Here is a 22,684-nt window from a genome sequence, read left to right as displayed (position 1 = left end):
GCAAATACAAGAAGATAGAGATACTACCTTGTATTCTGTCAGATCATAATGGATTAAAGTTAGAAATAAATGAAAGAGTAAAATACAGAAACTACTCCAACACCTGGAGATTAAACAATATGCTACTATATGATGAATGGATAACAGAAGATATTAGGAAGGAAATTAAAAAATTCTTAGAGGTAAATGAGAACAAAGAAACATCATATCAAAATCTCTGGGACACTATGAAAGCAGTACTTAGAGGAAAATGTATTTCACGGAGCGCATTTAATAAAAGAAGTAAAATTCAACAAATAAACGACCTAACACTACAGCTCAAAGCCCTAGAAAAAGAAGAACAGACCAGCACCAAAAGTAGTAGAAGACAGGAAATAGTTAAACTCAGAACTGAAATCAACGAAATTGAAACAAAGGAAACAATACAAAAAATTGACAAAATAAATAGTTGGTTCTTCGAAAAAATAAACAAAATCGATAAACCTTTAGCCACACTAACAAAGAGAAGACAAGAGAAAACCCAAATCACTAAAAATTCGGAATGAACAAGGAAATATCACAACAGACACGATTGAAATACAAAACATAATTAGAAGCTATTTTGAAAACCTATACTCCAACAAAATAGAAAATTTCAAAGACATCAACAGGTTTCTAGAGACATATGAATTGCCTAAACTGAACGAGGAGGACATACACAATTTAAATAGACCAATTTCACGTAATGAAATAGAAGAAGTCATCAAAAGCCTACCAACAAAGAAAAGTCCGGGACCAGATGGGTTCTCAGCCAAGTTCTACAAAACCGTTAAAGAAGAGCTCATTCCAATACTTCTCAAAGTATTCCATAAAATAGAAGAGGAGGGAACCCTCCCAAACTCATTCTGTGAAGCCAATATCACACTGATACCTAAACCAGACAGAAACACATCAAGGAAAGAAAACTTCAGACCAATATCCTTAATGAACATTGATGCAAAAATTCTCAACAAAATTTTAGCAAATCGCATACAAAAACATATTAAAAAGATAGTGCACCATGATCAACTGGGTTTCATCCCAGGGATGCAAGGTTGGTTCAACATCAGGAAATCAATAAACATAATTCACCATATCAATAGACTTAAAGTCAAGAATCACATGATTATTTCAATAGATGCAGAAAAAGCATTTGATAAAATCCAGCACCCCTTCATGCTCAAAACACTAGAAAAAATAAGGATAGTGGGAACATTCCTTAACATTGTAAAGGCCATTTATGCTAAGCCCATGGCTAATGTCATTCTAAATGGTGAAAAACTGAAAGCATTCCCCCTAAAAACTGGAACAAGGCAGGGATGCCCTCTTTCACCACTTCTATTCAATATCGTCCTTGAAACTCTAGTCAGAGCAATTAGACCAAAGAAATTAAAGGATACGAATAGGAAAAGAAGAACTCAAAGTATCCCTATTTGCTGATGATATGATTATATACTTAGAGGAACCAGGAAATTCCACCAGAAAACTTTTAGAACTCATAAGTGAATTCAGTAAAGTAGCGGGATATAAAATCAATGCACATAAATCGAATGCATTTTTATACGTAAGTGATGAATTTTTGGAAAGAATAATTAGGAAAACTACCCCCATTCACAATAGCCTCAAAAAAAATAAAATACTTGGGAATCAGTCTCACAAAAGAGGTGAAAGACCTCTACAATGAGAACTACAGAACACTAAAGAAGGAAATTGAAGAAAACCTTAGAAGATGGAAAGATCTCCCATGTTCTTGGATAGGAAGAATTAATATTGTCAAAATGGCCATACTACCTAAAGTGCTATACAGATTCAATGCAATTCCAATTAAAATCCCAATGATGTACCTTACAGAAATAGAGCAAGCAATTATGAAATTCATCTGGAAGAATAAGAAACCCAGAATAGCTAAAGCAATCCTTAGCAGGAAGAGTGAAACAGGGGGTATTGCAATACCAGATCTTCAACTCTACTACAAAGCAATAGTAACAAAAACGGCATGGTATTGGTACCAAAATAGAAAGGTAGATCAATGGTACAGAACAGAGGACATGGACACAAACCCAAATAAATACAATTTTCTCATACTAGACAAAGGGGCCAAAAATATGCAATGGAGAAAAGATAGCCTCTTCAACAAATGGTGCTGGGAAAATTGGAAATCCATATGCAACAGAATGAAACTAAACCCATATCTCTCACCATGCACGAAACTAAACTCAAAATGGATTAAGGACCTCGGAATCAGACCAGAGACGCTGCAGATTATAGAAGAAAAAGTAGGTCCAGATCTTCAACATGTTGGCTTAGGACCAGACTTCCTCAACAGGACCCCCATGGCACAAGAAATAAAAGCAAGAATCAATAACTGGGATAGATTCAAACTAAAAAGCTTTCTTTCAGCAAAGGAAACTATCAGCAATGCGAAGAAAGAGCCTACAGAGTGGGAGAAAATCTTTGCCAATCATACTTCAGATAGAGCACTAATCTCCAGAATCTATAAAGAACTCAAAAAACTTTACACCAAGAATATAAATAATCCAATCGACAAATGGGCTAAGGAAATGAATAGACACTTCACAGAAGAAGATCTACAAGCAATCAATAAACATATGGAAAAATGTTCAACATCTCTAGTAATAAGAGAAATGCAAATCAAAACCACCCTAAGATTCCACCTCACCCCAATTAGAATGGCGATTATCAAGAATACAAGCAACAACAGGTGTTGGCGAGGATGTGGGGAGAAAGGTACACTCACACATTGCTGGTGGGGCTGCAAATTAGTGCAGCCACTCTGGAAAGCAGTGTGGAGAGTCCTTAGAAAACTTGGAATGGAACCACCATTTGACCCAGCTATCCCACTCCTTGGCCTATACCCAAAGGACTTAAAATCAGCATACTACAGAGATACAGCCACATCAATGTTCATAGCTGCTCAATTCACAATAGCCAGATTGTGGAACCAACCTAGATGTCCTTCAATTGATGAATGGATGAAGAAACTGGTATATATATACAATGGAATATTACTCAGCCATAAAGAATGATAAAATTATGGCATTTGTAGGCAAATGGATGAAATTGGGGAATATCATGCTAAGTGAGATAAGCCAATCTCAAAAAACCAAAGGACGAATGATACCGCTAATAAGTGGATGATGACACATAATGGGGGGAGGGAGGGGTTAGTGTTAGGATTAGAGTTAGAGTTAGGGAGAGGGGCAAGAATGGAGGAAGGAAGGACTGTATAGAGGGAAAAGAGGGGTGGGAGGGTGGGGGGAAGGGAAAAAAATAACAGAATGAATCAAACATTACCCTATGTAAATTTATGATTACACAAATGGTATGCCTTTATGCCATGTACAAACAGAGAAACAACATGTATCCAATTTGTTTACAATAAAAAAAAAGAAAAGAAAAAAAAAAAACAATAGAGCAGATACTAGTCATGCACTATCCAATATGATGTCCTGTAGTCTCCTGTGGCTATTTAAATTTAATTAAATACAATTATAAAGGCATACAATAGAACGATAGTTACCAAGGGGTAGAAGAAGTGGAAAGGGGGATTACCCAACTGGTGTAAAGTTACAGTTAGGCAAGATATATTCGTTCTAGAGATCTGCTCTACAGCATATAGTACCTATTGTTAACAAACCTGTATTATGCACTTTATATATCTTTAAGAAGACTGATCTCACGTTAAGTGGTCTTACCACGTACTGCACAAAGGATACAAGGAAATTTTGTGGGGTAATGGATATGTCTGTTATTTTGATCATCAAGATATTTTCAGGGATATATATGCATGTGTCCAAGCTCTTTGGATTGCACCTATTTTAAAGTAAATATAATCAGAATTTCTTAGTTATATTAGGCAAATTTCAAGTGCTCACAAACTGTATATGATTATTGGCTTCTACCATATTAGACAGTATAGAGTAACAAACATTTCCAACATCACAGAAAGTTCACAGTACTTTTCTATACAGTCACTGAACATAGACGTGCAGCAGGAAATTCAAACACAAAATGAGAAAGAAGAGTTGGATTAATTAGGTGACTTCTAAAGTCCATTTTAAACTTGAACATAAATAATAGATTCTTGAAGATTGTTTCTTAACCATATGTATAGTAGAGAGATAGTCACTGCTAAATTTTGGGTAAAGAAAGGATAATTCTCACAGAAACAAAACTTGTATTATTTGGAGGTGTTTTTATTTTATTGATTTGAATTAAAAATTGCTTCTTGCCAGTGGCTCAAGAAGCTGAAACAGAAGGATCACAAGTTCAAGTCCAGCTCTAGCAACTTAGCAAGGCCCTAAGCAATTAGTGAGACCCTATCTCAAAATAAAATGAATAAATAAAAATGGATGTGGGGCTGGGGTTGTGACTCAAAGGTAGAGCGCTTGCCTGGCATGTGTGAGGCACTGGGTTTGATCCTCAGCACAACATAAAAATAAATAAATAAAATGTATTGTGTCCATGTACAGTTTTTTTAAAAAAGGGCTAGCGATGTAGCTCAGTGATAGAGCATCTCTGGGTTCAATCCCAGTACCACACACCAAAAAAGAATTATTTCTTGTCAACTCATCGCTCTAATTAGAGAAATATCTAAGGAGAAATGTCTAAGCAGTGACATGACCAAGACAAAGTATGTTAGTTGTTGCATCTTTTTCCCAAACTTTCTTATGATTTGTTTAGTTCAACCAAAGAGCTCTTGTGACACTTAAAAATCACTGAGGGGAAGAAAAGGGATTGAGCTGGGCCAGTGGTTCAAAGGACACAAGGCTGAGTCTTGTTTCAGTTGCTGGTATTAGAGAGGATTTCGTCTGTGAACTTTGTTCTCTTGTCCAACTCCAGTTTCTACAGGTTTTCTTTTTGCTTTTTGCTCTGCAGTCTAAAGGAAAAATACAAATGTGATTATTAGAAATACTAGAGCAGTAAATTGTTTGAGAGACTTGAAACACCCTTTTTTCTTTCCCTTCAAAGCCTTAAATGATACTTGCTTCACTGAAGCTTAATGATCATTAAAAGCAGTCCTGTCTCGGATGATGTAATATATGTTTTGATTTCCAATTGAAAGGAAATCTGTTCCAAACTAGTCTTTGAGTCATGCAGAATTTTTTCTTTTCTAATTTTAATGTTCCTGGGTATTACAACACCTTCACTACCTGCCATATACAAATTCCCATATCTTCCTTGTACCAAAAATGAAACCTGGAATCTCCACTAACATGTACAAATTCCTATCCCTTTTCAAATATGTTGTTATTTTGCTTATTTGCTTTATTGTGGAGTTGTGTCCTGGAGAAACAAATAACACAGAAGAGCAGTATTTTTATGGATGATATTAACATTGCAGACCAGTTTTTTGCATCTCTGTGGCTTTGGTTTAGAAAAACTAGATTGGCAGAGGCCAAGCAGTTTTCAATTTTTACTTGGTTAAGTAAAAAACTACATAACAACTAAAGATACCCTGTTTCCTGTTAATTTGCAGAAAGATACATAAAATGAACCAAATAACAAGAAAACAACTAGCCAGTCTGGTGGGTGGCCAGAGAATCCATAACTTTAATAAGCAGCGCAAGTGATTCTGAGGCACAGGCAAATTTGGGGAACTGCCTAGGCTATGTTGTTTCATAAAGGATTTTTTTAAAAATCTGTTTTATTGTAAAATATATGTAACACAAAATTTGCCATTTTTAAGTAGTATCAAGTACATTCACAATAGTGTACAACCATTACCACCAATTTCCAGAACCTTTTATCATCCCAAACTGAAACTCTTGTGTCTATTAATAGTAACTCCTCTTCTCCTCCCAGGCTTTGGTAAACTTTATTCTGTTGTTGTTGTTTGGGGGGGTTCTTTATTTTTTTCTATTCTACTTTTTGGCTCTGTGAATTTACCTGTTCTAGGTACCTATTATAAGTGAATACATAATTGATTTTTAACAAAAGTTTATTTTTTTGCCTGGAGGCATACATCTAGGTGAAGAGAAGCAAGCATTAATTGGGTGCTTTAACAGGACAAGTCAAGGTCATATTCCTGTTTACTGAGTTTATCTTAAGCAATACAAAACTTTATTTATAAACTTTGGTTTCATGGGGCTGGAGTTGTGGCTCAGTGGTAGAGCGCACACCTGGCTTCGATCCTCAGCACCACATAAAGATAAATAAATAAAATAAAAGTATGGTGTCCACCTACAACTATATTAAAAAAACTTTGGTTCCATGGAATCATATAGACTCCTTCATCCTAATTATTTTTACCTTGATCTGTGTGTTTACTTATAGAATTTATTCATTCAAAATGGTTACTGACATTTAGTAGATGTTGTCTTACTTTCTCATAAAATTTAATAAGCATGTTTTTGAAAACTCCTCCTCAATTTTATCATTCTAAACTATTTCTGCAACAATAAGGCCTCGCAGAAAAAGAATTACTATCAAAATGGTTAAAAGTTTAAAAGCAGAGTAACTACCACTTTCTAGTTTCTTTTTATGCAAAGTATCTCCTTCTGAACTGAGTACAGTGGCACACACCTGTAATTGCTGTGACTCAGGAGGCTTAGGCAAGAGGATCACGAGTGCAAGGCCAACCCAGGCAACTTAGATCCTGTCTCAAAATAAAAACAGAGGCTGGGGATGTAGCTTAATGGTGGAGCACTTAGTGTGCATGAGGGTCAACAACAACAACAACAACAACACACACACACACACACACACACACAGAGCGTGTACTTCAAACCCCAACAAATCCGAAATAGGAAATTATCTGTCTACAAGATTTACTACTCTACTATATCCCTCTTAACTTATTTCGTATGTCCTAATGTGGCAGGTAGCTTCTTCAGGGTCTCATATGCTACCTGGGGAGAAAGTCTCTATCCTGTCTAGAGCAGGCCTTCAGATACAAGTGGCACAGGTACCTGCCACTTGACGTGTACAGCAAAGGAAGTGACTATTTTGTTTCTTTTAAAAAGTATCCCTTACACTTTTAAAGCCTTCGATCTCTGATGTGCTCACTACCTTCCCTACCTGACTGTGTAAGTCTGATCCATCACTAACATAGTTTGGCATCACCTATATTTATACAAAACTATGGAATAAAAAGCATTACCTGTTATTCACTTAAACCTCTAATTATAAATTGTTTTCTATATCTTTGTCCCTGAGGTTGGACCACAGTATTGTGATAAAGCATTGGACTGCTAGCTCTTCCTTCCCATTCCTTTTCTCTGTTAAAAAAAAAAAAAAATGTATTCAGGTTTCTAACTCTCAAATCTCTAAAGGCTGTTCTAATAACCTAGGTCTATCCCTGTTTGAACTGGACCTTTGGATTCTATAAGCCTGTCTGACACAGACCAACCTTGTAACTTTGAGCAATATTTATATTACATATTTAGCTTTCTATACAATTGTTCATTGAGCATAAAAATCAGATAGTAATGCCACCTGTACCAAAAAGGATTAGTGACTCAGTGAGTCTGTTTCCCTACTTATATCTGGAAGGGAAAATGCCTTCCTATTCTTCCTTCCGAATTTTCCCCTTGGTCCCTTGCCCAAATGAAGAAGTGCAGCATCCATGGCTACCAAAAGGAAGGCTGCCATACTTCTTTGAAGAAGCAGAACAAAGCCCCTACCTGTGTATTTGGAGGATAAGCACCTTGGAAACTCCTAAGGGCCTCCAATCACATCCTCCTTAGCAAGTTCTTTTCCTCATGTGATATTCAGGTGTACACCAATATGCAGAAGAGACATTCTTCCTTTAACAAGGTGACTTTCTTCCAAAGCTATGAGGAAGGTGCGGAAGAGAAGATGGGAACTGGATATTAATAATGCAAATGTTTTGAGCACTGCAGATAAAACGTTTGATAACTACAGTCTTGTTTTTATTGCCTTATTATACTGCTTGTTGGAGAAAGTGTTTTCTTTGGCCACCTGCCAATGAAAAATATTTGCCTTTTCCTGACTAGTTCTATTGGTAGAACAAGATAGTCAAATGCTACTGAAATTGACAAATCAGTATTGGAGTATGGTAACACATTTCTTCTCACTGCCTTTTCCAACTCAATGACAGTTGCTGCAAACACTGTGAATGGGTTTTGGGTAAGGCTCTCTTTCTCTCCTTATCTATTTCAACTTTTATTTTCAGCCCTGCTCTGATGTCCAATACTTTTTGTTTTGTTTTGTTTTGTTTGTTTTGGTACTGGGGATTGAACCCAGGAACCCTTTACCACTGAGCCACATCCCCAGCCCTTTTTAATTTCTTATTTTGAAACAGGGTCTTGCTAAGAAGCTTAGGGCCTCGCTCAGTTGCTGTGGCTGACTTTGAATTCATGATCCTCCTTCCTCAGCCTCCTGAGCCACTGGGACTACAGGCCTGTGCCACCATACCCAGCTTAGACTTTTTCTATTTTTGGTGGTAGTAAGGATCAGACCCAGGACCTTGCACATGCTGGGCAAATGCTATACCACTGAACTATATCCCCAGCCCTTTTAATTTTATTTTAAGACAGGGTCTTGCTCAGTGCCCAGACTGGCCTTGAACTTGTGACCCTCCTGTCTCAGCCTCCTAAATCACTGGAATTATAGGTTTGTGCTACCATGCCCAACTGGCATCCACGACTTTAAAGAATTTGCCTCTTCCCCATTCATTCTTATTTTATAGCATCCTGTAGGAATTTCCCTTTTATTAAAATACCTCTTCTATAACATGCGTCAACTTGAAGATTTTCATACCTTGTATCTCCTAGTTTTATTTTTAGTACAAAATGGTTGTAATTTCACTTTCCTTAAGACAGGTTATGAAGATTTTATTTTCTTGGTCCTACCTCAAATTTATTCACTGTTTAGAGCAAAAGAAATCACTGGCATAGCATTTCTATATCAGAAGCTAATCAAGTTAAATGTATCACTTTGATATTCCTCTTAATGTGTCTTTAGATTGATCTAGGCTGTATATTTTGACTTTGGGCATTTTGAATTAAAGTTGATGCCTTTAACCCATCACCAGCTCATCTGCATCTCTTCAAACAAAGAGGAAATGAACTTCTATTGTAGTGTGAAAGACTTATATACCACATAAGAGCAAATGTATTAGAGTTGAGATTATTTAATGCTGGGTTCCTAAGCAATATTACAGAATCCCTTTCCCTTGAAGTTCTTTGTTTTCATTTTTAATAGACTACATACTCATTATGAGGAATGGATTAGATACAGATCTACTTGCAGGTATGAGATGATAAGTTATCGCTTGAAGTCATTCTTTAGAACAAGTAAACTGTATTTTATTCTGAGAGAAGTTTAACACTGATTTAATTGGAGGAAATAAAAGAACCTGAGGCAGTTTACAGAAAAAGCCCTTTTAGATAGATTTTTTTAATTTGGCTTGCCAACCTCTAATTTCTACTCACTAATGGCAAGTTCTAAGATGTGGTCGGTCAGTTTCCATGACTGCTAAATAAAATATGAATTTCTCATGTTCCTTGAAGACTATTTGTGGGTCTTGATTCGGGTCTTTGCATTTTCTGAGGAGCACATTCTAATTTAATGTTTCTCATCCGAATATGCAATAATGGTGATATTCATCTTAGGAAAGAAAAAAAAAACTTTGCATTCCTCCCTACTGAAGATTCTACACTATTGTTTAAGCCATTTTCTTGTGAAACAGTAAACTTTAGAACAATAACCTGAGTTCTCTTTGTCTCTACCCATCTATCCAATTCTTAAACATTTGCTTAGTACCTTCTTCACTTTTCTCATGTCAGATGGACAGAGAAGGTATCGCAGAGGTAGAGAAACCTTTATAACCTCTTCTCTAGCAGAGTAGCAGCATCCTAGATTAAAGTAGGAAACAGAAGACATAAGGTCCAGAAATCCTCAGTGACCTTGTATGACAGATAAGATGTTTGTATGAAGAAACATCAGTCCCTGAGACCTAAATTAAGCCACCTAATCTCTAATGCCATCATTTCTCAGCTTGTAGGAGGCAATACCAATCACTGTCTTCCCCTGGAGTTTGGGAGAAATTTAATGAAATAATGAACTCTGTTCTACTTAATTCTACTCTTACAAGGGAACATATTGTTGACTTTCAGGAGAATGAACTATTTGGGGGTCCCTAAGGGGTCTGAAAATCTATTACCTCTTCCAGCACTAAAATAGGACTATTGTAAAAAGTTAACCTGCTGCCAAAAAGTAAGCCATTTATTCTGTGGCTACATCAGGTCATGTGTGGAAAAAGGATTTTGATCTCTTCCTTGGAGGAACTATCACTGACTAGATTTCTTAAAAAGGAATCAGAACAGAAGTGTAATTGTGTTTGATGATTTACTTTGGGAGAATATTAGGTTCAGTCCTGGAACACATTAAATCAAATGATGTACCTTTTTTAAAAGCCTCTAAAACAGCTGGTTGTGATGGTGCATGCCTGTAAATCTCAATAATTCAGGAGGATGGGCAGAAGGGTCACAAGTTCAAGACCAGCCTCAGCAACTCAGTGAGACTCTGCCTCGAAATAAAAAACAGAAAGGACTGGGAAAGTAGTTCAGTGGTAAATGCCCCTGGGTTCAAGCCCCAGTACAAAAAACAACAACAAAAACCTCTAGAATATGCATTCTCAATGGAGGCAATATTGCCTCTAAAAGGGCAGAAATTATTCCTTTGGGAAGCAAAACAATATTGTGTGTGTGTGTGTGTGTGTGTGTGTGTGTGTGTGTGTGTGTGTGTGTAATGGTTTGTGACTCCCAGTACAAAAAAGTAGTTTTATGTTATGTAATATGCCTAGGGTATTAAAATTTCATGGTGGGGGAGGCAGCTAGGAAAAAATGTCTAAAAAGACTTGGGGGTGGTGATAAAGTGAAAAAAAAGAAAAGAAAAGGTTGAGAAACATTGCCGTAGTCTATAACAAGCATGTAGTTGTCAGTTCCTTTTTCAGACATGTTTGTCCCTAAGCATAGGCAAGGTGCAGATTGTCAGGTCTAATACAGATTGCTATTGATTATTCCTTCATTATAAGAGGAACTGAGTTCTTAGAAAACTTGAAAGAAGGTGAAATTTGTACCCTAAGGGGTAATGATTTCAGACAAACAACTTAAACATAAAATCTGCCTGTTAGAACCAAAACTTTGTACTTAAATAAAATGTGGTTAAATCTTTAAGGTAAGAGATTCCTTTTTTCTCCTGCCTCTTTAGCCTTACAGAAAGGCACATCAAGAGTAGGAATGATCTTCAAAGAGCTTCACAGAAGAAGCCAGATTGGGAGAACAAAGAAGGTGTAGTCCCCAAAGGCAGGACAGGAATAATTGTCTAAGTAGTAGTGTTAAGTATGAAACTTCAGTGAAAATTGGTGGGAACTGACATTTAAGGATTTAAGGAGGGGCTGGGGATATGGCTCAGTTGGTAAAGCGCTTGCCTTGCAAGCACAAGGCCCTAGGTTCAATTGCCAGCACCGGAAAAAAAAAAAACAACTAGAATTTAAGGAAATGTTGAGAGCTGAGGATGTAGCTCAGTGGTAGGAGTACTTGCCTAGCATGCACAGGGTCCTGGGTTCCATCCCCGCCCAGGACTACAAAAGCAAAACAAACACATATACCTAGATTTTTAGTTTGTTTTGCTGCCAGTATTATTAAACATTTATATATCAAAGTAGTTTTCCTTCCGTCCCCATCATACGCGTTCTCTTAGACTTAGCAGCCTTGAAACTCTAGAATAGCATACTAAAACATATTCTCTCCATTCTCTGGACTTTTCCTTGCAGCTCAGTCGTCCTGTTCTTTGACATACATAACTATAATTTGGAGGAAAGAGAAACACTGATGATTTCTTCCCACTTACCCATGTCACAGTGAAGCTTGAGACAATGAGTATTCTTTCTCCAAGCCAAGCATTTGCTAAGCATTGCCATGGGCACTGAACTGCCTTATGGAAACATACCCCAGTTCCCTGCCTAGGGAGTTCCTTAGAGAGGCCTTCAAGCTCCTTGTCACCCGTGGGGCCCACTCTTCTCCACCCCTCTCCCCATTTCCAAAATTTAATATATTGTCCTTTTCATGGTTTCTCAGATCCCCTCCCTTCAGCTTCTTTTTGTTACCCACTGGGCGGGTGTAACCAGCCTCAGTCACACCATGGCCCCAGCAGCTGGGCTTCTCTCTCTCCCCATTGCATTGCAGACATTCTTTTCACATCATTTTGTCCTCTCTGCTGCATTCCCTCCATTTGGCTTCATTCCCTCTGTGCAAACTTCTGTTTCAAGGGACAGAAGTTTGCCAAGGAGATGCTGGCAGGGAGAGTCCGGTTCCCTCTTTTCTATCTGAAGAGCCCAGTGTCACTTATTAGCATATGAGAAGAATGGTTGTAAATAAACATCAAATGAGGTTAACGAGCTACAGCTCATCAATATTAATGAAGTCCACCTCTCAGCCTTGAAGTGAGGTACGAATGGCTCTAATCACAAGAAGTAGTTTCATAAGGCCCCAATTACAGGACAGGAAGGGTCAGATTCAGCATGTTGGAATGTTTGTCATTTCATGACCCTAGGAATGCTGCAGAGAAAGGCTGTCTGATATCAGATCTGTGCTTGAGCCCCTCTTTTATTCAAATTACATCTGTTTGTCTCAACAGGTGGAAGCCTAGAGGAGCAAGGATATGTCTGCTAAGCCAGAATCTGGGGTGGGAATATTCCAGGTCAGTACAGTTCCCAAATCAGAAATAAGGTCCCCAGAGTACCAGAATTCAGTTACTCACTGCCTTTGATCAGTAATCCCTTGGAACCCAAATTTTTGTTTCTAAAGCACTGAGGGAAGATCTGGAGACCTTCTAAACCCAGCTTGATAAAGAAACTTCCATTTCGTGTAGCTCAGGTGCTAACTACCAGTTAGATTCCTCCACAGAACCATTTTTGATTCCCATGCCTATATTTAGAGAAGTCAAAGAGTAATAAGTACAGCTGTCACTTATTGAGCCCTTATTATATCCCAGGAACTGTACTTAACAGTTTTGATAGGTTATATGCCCCTCACAGTAACCTCATGGGGTTATCCCACTTTTTAATGAGGAAACTCTGTAAAGTTTACAGAGTTCACAAGTGGCAGAAGAGGAACTCGGGTCTAGATCTGTTGGACTGTAGAGCCCATGCTCTTGATTACTACCCTCCATGCATGCAAGCTTTCATGCTGCTCCTTCCTGCACATCCTTCTCCAGTTGAAGAGACTAAACACAAAGTAGCACCCTGAAAGTAGTCAGAAGACTAGAATTAAAATCAAAGGCCCTTTTTGAAATTATTTGTAGAAAGGAAACTTACATTAAATGTGTTTTTCTAGTTATATAAACTTAGGGTCAGAGGGAATGTACTTTAAGAGTGTACTTGTGCTGGATGCAATGGTGCACACCTGGAATCCCAGCGGCTCAGGAGGCTGAGGCAGGAGGATCGCGAGTTCAAAGCCATCCTCAGCAACAGTGAGGCACTAAGCAACTCAGTGAGACCCTGTCTCTAAATAAAATACAAAATAGGGCTGAGGATGTGACTCAGTGGTCAGGTGTCCCTGAGTTCAATACCTGGTACCCCCAAAAAAAGAGTGTACATGTGCATGCACGTGTGTGTTGGTTAGTTGCAGTGCTGATTTATGCATCTTGTCACACTAGTTCCTTTTTAAAACAGATACCTTGTATGAGGGTATGGAACACAGAGAAGCCACCTGGCTCCCATGGCTGACCTCGGCCTATGATGCTAGCCCCAATTATGCTGTTTCAACAGTTGAACCCAGGTTTTATTACTACAAGTTTGTACTGTCCACCTCCTTATCTATGATTTCCTTCAAGGTGGAAAGGAGAACCCAATGCTTCATCAAATGATTGTTATCACAAAAACTACACCTGATATTTTTAAAGATGAACTCGTATTGAAAGGGTCTGAGGGTGAAACAGCTTTCCTCCTTGAAAACCCAGGAACGTTACTTGTTCATTTTTACTTTGGCAGAATGCCCAGCCATGTTTCCACAGAATGGCACCCAAAGCCCACCCATGCAGGAGCCCATCCTGCCACCAAGGTAACCAAGACTAGGAAGCAAATGAAACTGGGCCTTCCTTTCCCAGGCCTGTGGCTGTCAACTTGGCTCAGAAAGAAGCAGACTGATGACTCTGTCTCTTCACCCAGTCACACTACCACACAGTTCTCATTTGAGCCTGGTCACATGGCTGTGCCTTCTTATGGCCAAACAAGGATAGGCTGTTTCCATTCTTTGCACCCTGGATTTGGCCTGGGCATTCTGAGAAGAAACCATCAGGACCCCCAAACCTTGAAGCTTTTCCAGGGACAAATTGCATGCAGTGGTGGAAGGAGGAGCTGAGCTGAGCCACGGAACAGCGGATGGTGTGCAGTCGGGATGTTTGCAAGAGCCAAGGGGTTAGTTCATTGCTGCTTTGTATACTCAGGCACACCAGAAAACTCAGATTAATAGGCTGTTTATTCTTCAGCATGTTCCTTGAATCAAAGGCTCTGGATGGTATTATTAAAGAGTGTTTGTGAGAGCGCCCTGGAACACTCCTCCTGGGCTCTGCTCACTGAAGAGGAACCATTGAGGCCTTTCATTTCCCGGGCAGCATCCCTCTCGATCATTGCTCGCTCTAGTATAAAGGCCTGCAGAGCCTTTGTTAGAAACAGCCTTTTGTTCCGTCCTTATGAGGTCCCATTACCTACAGCACCTTGGTCCGTTGCACTCCAATTATTGAATGTTCTTGTCTTTGAGCTACCTGAAATTAATGAATGCAGGCCTCTCTGTTTCAGGGAGTTGTTTTGTTTTATTTTTTTGTATGTTGGCTCTATTTGGCACCAGTTCCCTTTTTAGGCAGCATTGTTCATTTTTAAATGGTTGTTTAAAATGAATTTTTCCAGGAGGGGAGGAAACATCCCCTGAACCCTATTTTATGAAGCAAACGGACATATGAATTTTCTTATTGAAAGGTTTCCCTGAAATAGAGTGAAGTTTCTTCAGACCTTGCAAGTAAAGTATGCTGAATCATGAGAGAATGTTGAATTACTAATTACTTCCTCCAGTCCTGCCCCCTATATTAGAGATTATATTGGAGAAGGTGGCCAAAAAAATTAGGATGGCAATGGCTTCTCCATGGTCCCTCCTAATATCCTTTAAGCAGCAGCATGCTGGCATGTGAGTGGTTGATGTTCCTGCTTCCTCTGGCATTTGTACTCTTCCTGTGGCCTACAAAATATTGTCTCTCAGGTCTTCTAAAACTTCTCACATGCACACGCTCACATATGTGAAACATATTCCCTCCAGAATATTGCAAAGGTGTTTGGAGGTCACTCCTCACTCTAGACAGTGCAAGCATTCAGCACATTATAGATATGCATACATACCAAACAAACCCAGTATCGGTGATCAACTATAGGTTTGAATCTGGCACAACCCTTAATTGCCACAGTCAGAGGCCAGAAAATGAAACTGGGTCATGTGTGTGGGAAGAGAATACTAGAAACTCTCTGGAATCCTGTAGTCCAAGGTTCCACCAGGGAGGTGCTCCTTGGAGCAGTGAGAGTCCAAGAGATGCTGTCCCCTTGCTTCCCTCCAAAACCAGCACAGCTGTTTGGATGAAGTCTATTTGCCATATATACACTGAGACCAAGATGTATATACACAGCCTGGCGTCGTGCCTGATTCCTTCCGTGAAGTCCATCTGTTTATCCAGTTCTAAATCCCACAAGGCAGTCACCAAAAAGTAAATAGTGAGAAGGGACAGAGGTTTTTTTCTTTCTTTCTTGATAAACATGTTCCAATGAACAAAACAGATTTTTGCAAACACACTCCATCTAGTAAATCTTACCCTCACAGCTGTGTAAGGAGGGGTTGGAGAAGAGAAGGATGGGGCATGGGAGGGACTCAGGACTTGATTAGGAGAATTAGAAAGCTCAGTAATCCAGAGGACAATGACACTTCACTTCTATCCACTCCTTGTAGGATGAATATTTGCTTCTGTCCCTTATTTTAGCCCCCCATCCCCAAACTAGGATCTGTGATAGGCTCACCGAAGATAAAAATCTGGCTGCAGATATCAGCTTCTCTTGCTGGAAAGCCCTCTTACCCAAACTTTGGCTCCAAACACAGAGAAACGATAGGAGATGGAAATGCTCATTACCTTGATTTAGTGGAAGCCAATGTGTAAATGACACACTGTGTATGTGTATTGAGTCATTACACCATTCTCCATAAATATATACAATTATTATGTGTCAAAAAGAAAAAAATGTAAAGCCTTTCTCTTCAGAGGGGACATGTCCTGCACCCTCTCCTCTCCCAAAGACCTTGCTCTCAGCCACTCCAGCTATAATGAATGGCCCTCAATTCAGACAATGAAGTGTTGCCCCAGTGTACCCCATCTAGCCTGTCTCTGCTTCACATCCTCCTCTTTGACTAGGAAAATGAGGGACTGAGCTCAGATCAAGAACTTGGATTCTGAAGATCGGGGGACAAGCACAAGAAATTGACCTTTTGCCTCAGAGGCGGCTGGATGTTTGTGTGTGTCTGTTCGATGTCAAATTGGCTCACTGAACCATTCAGGAGTTGTTTTTTAAAAATGTTCTCCTCACTCCTCATTTGCGGGTCAGATGCTTTGGATAATCCGGTGGAATTCTCTCTGCTTCACTGCTGGCCGCTGCCAGACACAGAATGCTAAATCCTGTCATTCGGTGACTTGAAATGATGATGTGTGAAACAGTGCTGTGATTTGGACGTCCTGCGCTCTGTTCACACAGACTGCTTTGCCAATTAACCATGGCAGTGAAAGGTGGAAGCATGGGGAAAGAGTAGTTTCTACAGCCCTTGCCTTATCTTTACTCCAGGAACAGCTTACCTGCCCATGTCCCCACCCTCCCCCATGGCAGTATAGGTAAGTCTCCAGTAATAGGTAAGTGTCTGAATCTGTTTCATTCAATACTGCTCCTTTCCCAGGCCGCATAGGACAATTTCTTCAACAGATTGCAACTTGCCAGAGACAGATAGCATTTGTGTGCAGAATAGGGAAGAAAACACTTGCTGCTGGTTCCCATCTCAGGGTCTCTGCCCTCACTGTCTCTCTCTTGCTGGATTGCAGAGTTGACTTCTCTCGTCTGGTCAACTCTCAGCTCCTGTGATATCTTCTCAAAAAGGTTGTCATCCATTGTCCCATCTACACAAGATCACTCTGTCACACCACTCTTTTACTTAACTCATCACCCTTACCACTTTCTGAAAGTATTTTATTTGCCTACTTATTTCTTGTCTCTCTCCTGGCTCCCCATGCACACACTAGAATGTAAGTACCATGAAAATGGGGATTTTTATCTGTCTTATTCATGGCTCTTTCCCCCAAACCTAGCACAGTCTCTGGCACACAGCTGACTCTGAATAAATAGGTAAGAACTCAGCGATGGCCAGCAAAATGGCCCACACCTGGCATTTCAGTGATTTGGGAGGCCAATGCAGAATTGCATGTTCAAAGCCAGCGTCAACAATTCAGTGAGACCATCTTAAAATAAAAAATATAGCTCAGTGGTAGAGCACCCATGGGTTCAGTCGCCAGCACCTCAGAAAGGGGGGGAAAGCAATGAATAATTCCCACAGCAAATATACATGGTTACTGTTAGAATGGTACGGCAGAGGGACATATTTTTTGAGGAATGGATGAAATACACATTTTCATACACTGATTTTAATAATGGTTTTAATTACAAATTAAATGTGTTGCGTGGACAGTCACATGCATTCAGTTGCTCTGCATTTTCTTCTAACTCACTCTAAACTGCTCCCTCTTGAGTAGGTTAAGTCAGGGTCATGGAGACCAACTGCTACAAAGATTTTTGCCAAGCTGGCATAATTAAGGCCATAAAGGTTGCCCACTTCCAAATTTCCACTGGACAGTGCCTGGCTTTGCTTTCCATAGGGTAGGAGCCAGAAGAAACTGGCACAATTTAGAGCAGTTTAAAGCCTGGCCTGGGTATCTCCATCCAGCCTTTATTACATTCTTGCCTGCCTCCAGCTACCAAAGAAACCACATTCCTGTGTACAGGTGGGGGACCCCACAGCACCTTCCATTGTGAAAGCCACAGAGGGCAGGTGGAGGGCGCCTTAGCCTCTGCCTGCCCAGTGCAAGACAGTATGGTCAAGGGAAAACTTCCTTTTAGCCTGGCAGACACAGGGCACTCATCTCCTCTGAAGTCCTTCACCCAAACGAGAAGTATTAGCTTCTCAGAAGTTACCTTTGTCTTGTTAGGGCAAGATCAGTGCCTAGTGTCAAGAGAGAGAGATTAAAGATTAAAGAGCCTCCACGAGGGAAGGGGATAGTTTTGCCTAAATCTCTTAATTTGTTTTTCCCCCCATACAAGTGCATTCATGTTGTGGGTTCCCTGGCTTACTCCCCGGCAGTTTGTAGTCATTATTATCATGACTTTGTGGTCTCATTGATATTAGGATGGCTTTCAACAGCTGTAGGGGACGCTTCCACGCTCCACTGCTTTTTCTTGTACATGGCCAACAACTTTCTTTTGGTTTCAGCCTTTAGCCAAGCCCACTCCACTCCACACCCATCTCTTGCCCTGTCTTTTATTGATGCTGTGTTGACTTTGCATGCCTCTGTTAGTTCAGTTTTCTGAGCACCTGCAGAGAATTAACCATCTCTCCTTGCTGCTGGGCCTTTGATCTGTTGGATTTCGGTACTTTGGGAAATGTTGAAGGACTCTCTAACCCCACCAAAGTACACAAAAGGTACTATAGTCCCTGGAGCCTGGCCTTCTAGACTAGCTCTGCTTAGAGACCAGCAGATATTCAATAAATACAGATGTAGGTACTATTTGTTAAATGTTTACTGTCTACCATATACTGTGAATGAGTCTCATTTAACCTTCACTCATAGTACTAAAAGGACATGTGGGAACTGGCTCCAATCATTTCTCTGACCTCTCATTCCCTTCCCCCTTATTTTCTTGGCTTCAGCCACACAAGCTTCCAGACTGTTCTTCTTGTCTATGAGGTGCACTCCCTCCTTAAGACGTTTGCAGCGACTGTTTCTCCACTGGGCTGCTCTTCCTCAGCAGTCTGTATTGGTTACTTAACCTCCTTCAAATTTTTGCTTAGGTTTTAACCTTCTCTATGAAACCTGCCTAGACCACTCTATATAAAATTGTACCACCACTGTCACCTCACACATCCTCACCAGCTTGCTCTGTTCTACTTTTTTCCATTATACTCAACACTAACTTACTATATGGTTTACTTGTTTATTTATTATCTGTCTTCCCCACTGTAAGATAAACTCTATCAGGGCAAGGAGCTTGCCTACTTGTTTCCAAATATATCCTAAGCCTAAAAATCAAGATCTGGCATATAGTAGATGTTTCTTAATATCTATTGAATTAATGAATTTTGTCCCTTTTAAAATTCTGTGAGAGCCAGACGCAGTGGTGCATGACTATAATCCCAACTACTCAGGAGACTGAAGCAGGAAGATTGCAAGTTCAAGGCCAACCTGGGCAATTTAATGATAATAAAAAGAACTGACGTTGTATCTCATTAGTAGAGCATTTGTCTAGCATGTGTGTGGGCCTGGGTTCAGTTCCCAGTACTACAAAAAAAAATAAAAATAAAGCTGCGAGGTAATTCTATTCCATTTTAAAGATGACGAAATTGAAGCTCAAAGATTTAAGAAACTAACTTGCCCCAGATTATTCATTTTGTAAGTAGTGGAGGTGGAATGTGAATCCAGGATTGACTAACTCCGAAAACTGCATTTCAACTACAGGGCCAATCCTGAGTCACATAAATTATCCATTTAAATTCAGATTCTCACATCATGACCCCAAAGATTGTGCTTCTGCTTCTGTAGGTTTGGAACATAGATAATCCATGAAACATACTTTGAGATGCATTGGAATATACTACATTGTCTTTAAGGGTTTGGCATCTACATAGTAAGGCACAGATAAAATTCACTGGACATTTTAGACTTCTTCGTACCAGTCCCCGTGATATATAAAGGCAAGTGATTGGGAGATCCCTACCCTCAGAACTTGGTCTAGTAGGACCTTGGAACCCTGCCTTGACTCTGCCAGATTATCTCATTTGACAAGCTCCATACTTTCTTGGCCTTAATTTCTTCATCTAAAATGGAGATAATAATCAATCAATTGCTTGAGACCTTGAAAGGCCAGATCTATGATGCTGGGATTTCCAGGCCTCTTTTTAAGTTGTGAAGTCACAAAATAGACTGACTTCCAATACTGAGAACAATAATGAGGTGGTGATAGGGCAAACAGATGACAAGTCAGTCAGTAATTCAACCATCAGTAAGTAGTGGAATACTTAAAATCACATGCTTTGGATTCAGGCAGACCCATAATCAAAGTCTGAATGTGCTGCTTACTAGTTATGTAACTCGGCAAATTACTTCACTTCTCTATGTCTGCAAGTAAAACAAGAATACTTACCTTATAGGACTGCTGTGAGGGACCAGATAAGATCGTGATGCACAGCACTTTGTTCTTTTTCTTTCTTTCTGCAGGAAATCCCAGGTGTAAACCCAGGGCCTTGCATATGCCTGGCTCTACCACCAAGTTATATCCCCAGCCCTGATGCACAGCACTTAGTAAGGTAGCTTAAAAACAGATAACACACCCATGAGGCAGTGATAAATAAATGGTTTAGAGCCAGTAAATATAGAAAGATGGGAGAATTTTACAGCCTACTGTAAAATTAATTTGAGTACTAAATTTTTCTGTGGTTTTTAATACAATTCACAAATCAGAAATCTTTGTAAATTTGAAATCTTTTAAATATACATACAATAAATAGCCTTCCATGCTTCCTTATATAATTAAATTTATCGTGGCATCTAAACATCATCTTTATAATCATAAATTATTTTACTATGCTGGAAGACCTTGTTATACACTGAAGTGTACCCTAAATGCATCCAGATTGTATTTTCAACATTTCCCCACTGCCTCTGATCTGGATCTTTTTTTCTTTTCTTTTTAATATGGAACACATTATAATTTTTGCATATCATCCTTGCATAGGGAATATGCTAATCTCTGTATCATTCCAATTTTAGTATATGTGCTGCCAGAGCAAACCCTGCATCTCTGTTCTTTAATTCTACTAATGCATAATTTCTCACTGCTGTCCTTGCTCCTGTCTTTTACAGTTCCTTTTCCTCTCCCAGTTTACTTTGTGTGGGGAACTGGGAAACAAGATGGCCAAGCCTGTTAAAACTATTAACACTGTAAGTTAGCCACATTAGCTTTTGTGTGTGAACTTTGTGACACTCTTTTGCCTTAGAGACTTACTGGAATTTAAGTATTTGAAATTGCCTATATTAGTTTTAAATGGACTAGATATTACTGTCTACAGTGCAGAAACCCAGAAAAAGAAAAAAAAACATTTTTATTGTTCTCAACTTCATTGGAGGTTAGTCCATTTTGTGACTTTGCAACTTAAAAGGGCCTTGGGAATCACAGGCCTTTGCTCTCAGTAAATAATTGATTATTATTTCTATTGCGCAGATGAAGGAACTAAGTCCTGAAGAGTAAGTAGCTTGCTCAAGTGAGGTGGGCTGACAGAGGTTAAGGCAGGATTTCAAGTCTCCTATGTCTTTCTTCTGCTTGGTCACACTGTTCCCAAGTAGAAACAATTGTGTTCAGCTATGGAAAAGAAGGGAAATCATCCATAAATATGCCCAAGATTAGAAAGATGGAATCAATGGGGAATATTGTAACTGTCCATTTCTGAGCCCTGACTTTGGAAGGTGTTTTTCCTTCACTTCTTTCTTCATTTGAAGGGATGTGCTGCCTGACTGGTGCTCTAAGGGAGGACCAGTCTTAATAAGATCCAAAAGCATATAAAGCATTATAAAAGATGATCATCAACTTTGAGCCCTCTTTTCATTATGGACAAAGGAAAAAATCTAAATGGCATTCAGGTCACTTACAGAGCGAAGATAGAGCCATTGAGAATGAGGGATGTGGAAATAGGTTTCTGAAGGAAACTGCAGACTTAATCTTTCTAGATGGTGTTCTTTCTCTCTCTCTCTCTGCTGCCCCCTCCCCTGCTTTACTCTTCCTTTCCTTACTCCCCTCCCCTACCCCTTCTTTCCTTCCTTCCTTTCCTTTTTAAAATTTTTTTATTTTTCAGTTGTAGGGGGACACAATAACTTTATTTTTATGTGGTACTGAGGATTGAACCCAGAGCCTCACGTATGCTAGGCTGTGCTACCCTAGCCTCCTTCCTTTCCTTTTAAGAAAGTTTAATTGAATTATTTTTTATATATCATACATTTGAATGGTTTTTATGAAATAATTTTATTCTTCTGATTTCAAGGAAAGACACATTACCTATAGTCCCCAAACCCAGAGTTAAGCACCGTCGTTAAAATTTAGGTACATTCCATTCTTTTTCTTACACGAATTTATATTTTCTTTCTCTCTTTCTTTCTCTCCTCCCTCTCTCTGTCTCTCTCTCTCTCTCTCCCAGCAAATATGGGATCATACTGTATATAACAATTTTCTGTTAATATCATAAAGTCATCTGTTTTATTTTTGCCTTAGACTAGTTTAGTCAGAGTCATTAAATCTTTATTGTGAAAGCTTCCAAAGAGAAGTTCTTCACCTGGGGTTGAA

General features: G+C 39.3%; 1 protein-coding gene and 1 long non-coding RNA gene across 3 annotated transcripts in view; both read left to right on the top strand.

Moving 5' to 3' along the window:
• The window catches only part of CSTPP1 (centriolar satellite-associated tubulin polyglutamylase complex regulator 1), a 180,253-nt gene that overhangs the window by 119,527 nt on the left and 38,042 nt on the right, over window positions 1-22,684 (top strand). The window lies entirely within an intron of this gene.
• LOC306639566 lies at window positions 9,492-11,492 on the top strand. Its single transcript, XR_013757687.1, has 2 exons — window positions 9,492-10,744; window positions 10,784-11,492. It is a non-coding gene; the product is annotated as an uncharacterized lncRNA (long non-coding RNA).

The sequence above is a fragment of the Sciurus vulgaris genome (assembly GCF_902686455.1).
Source record: "Sciurus vulgaris genome assembly, chromosome: 11".
NCBI lineage: Eukaryota > Metazoa > Chordata > Mammalia > Rodentia > Sciuridae > Sciurus > Sciurus vulgaris.
The sequence above is the reverse complement of the archived record's forward strand: the minus strand, read 5'-3'. Positions and strand labels throughout refer to the sequence as shown.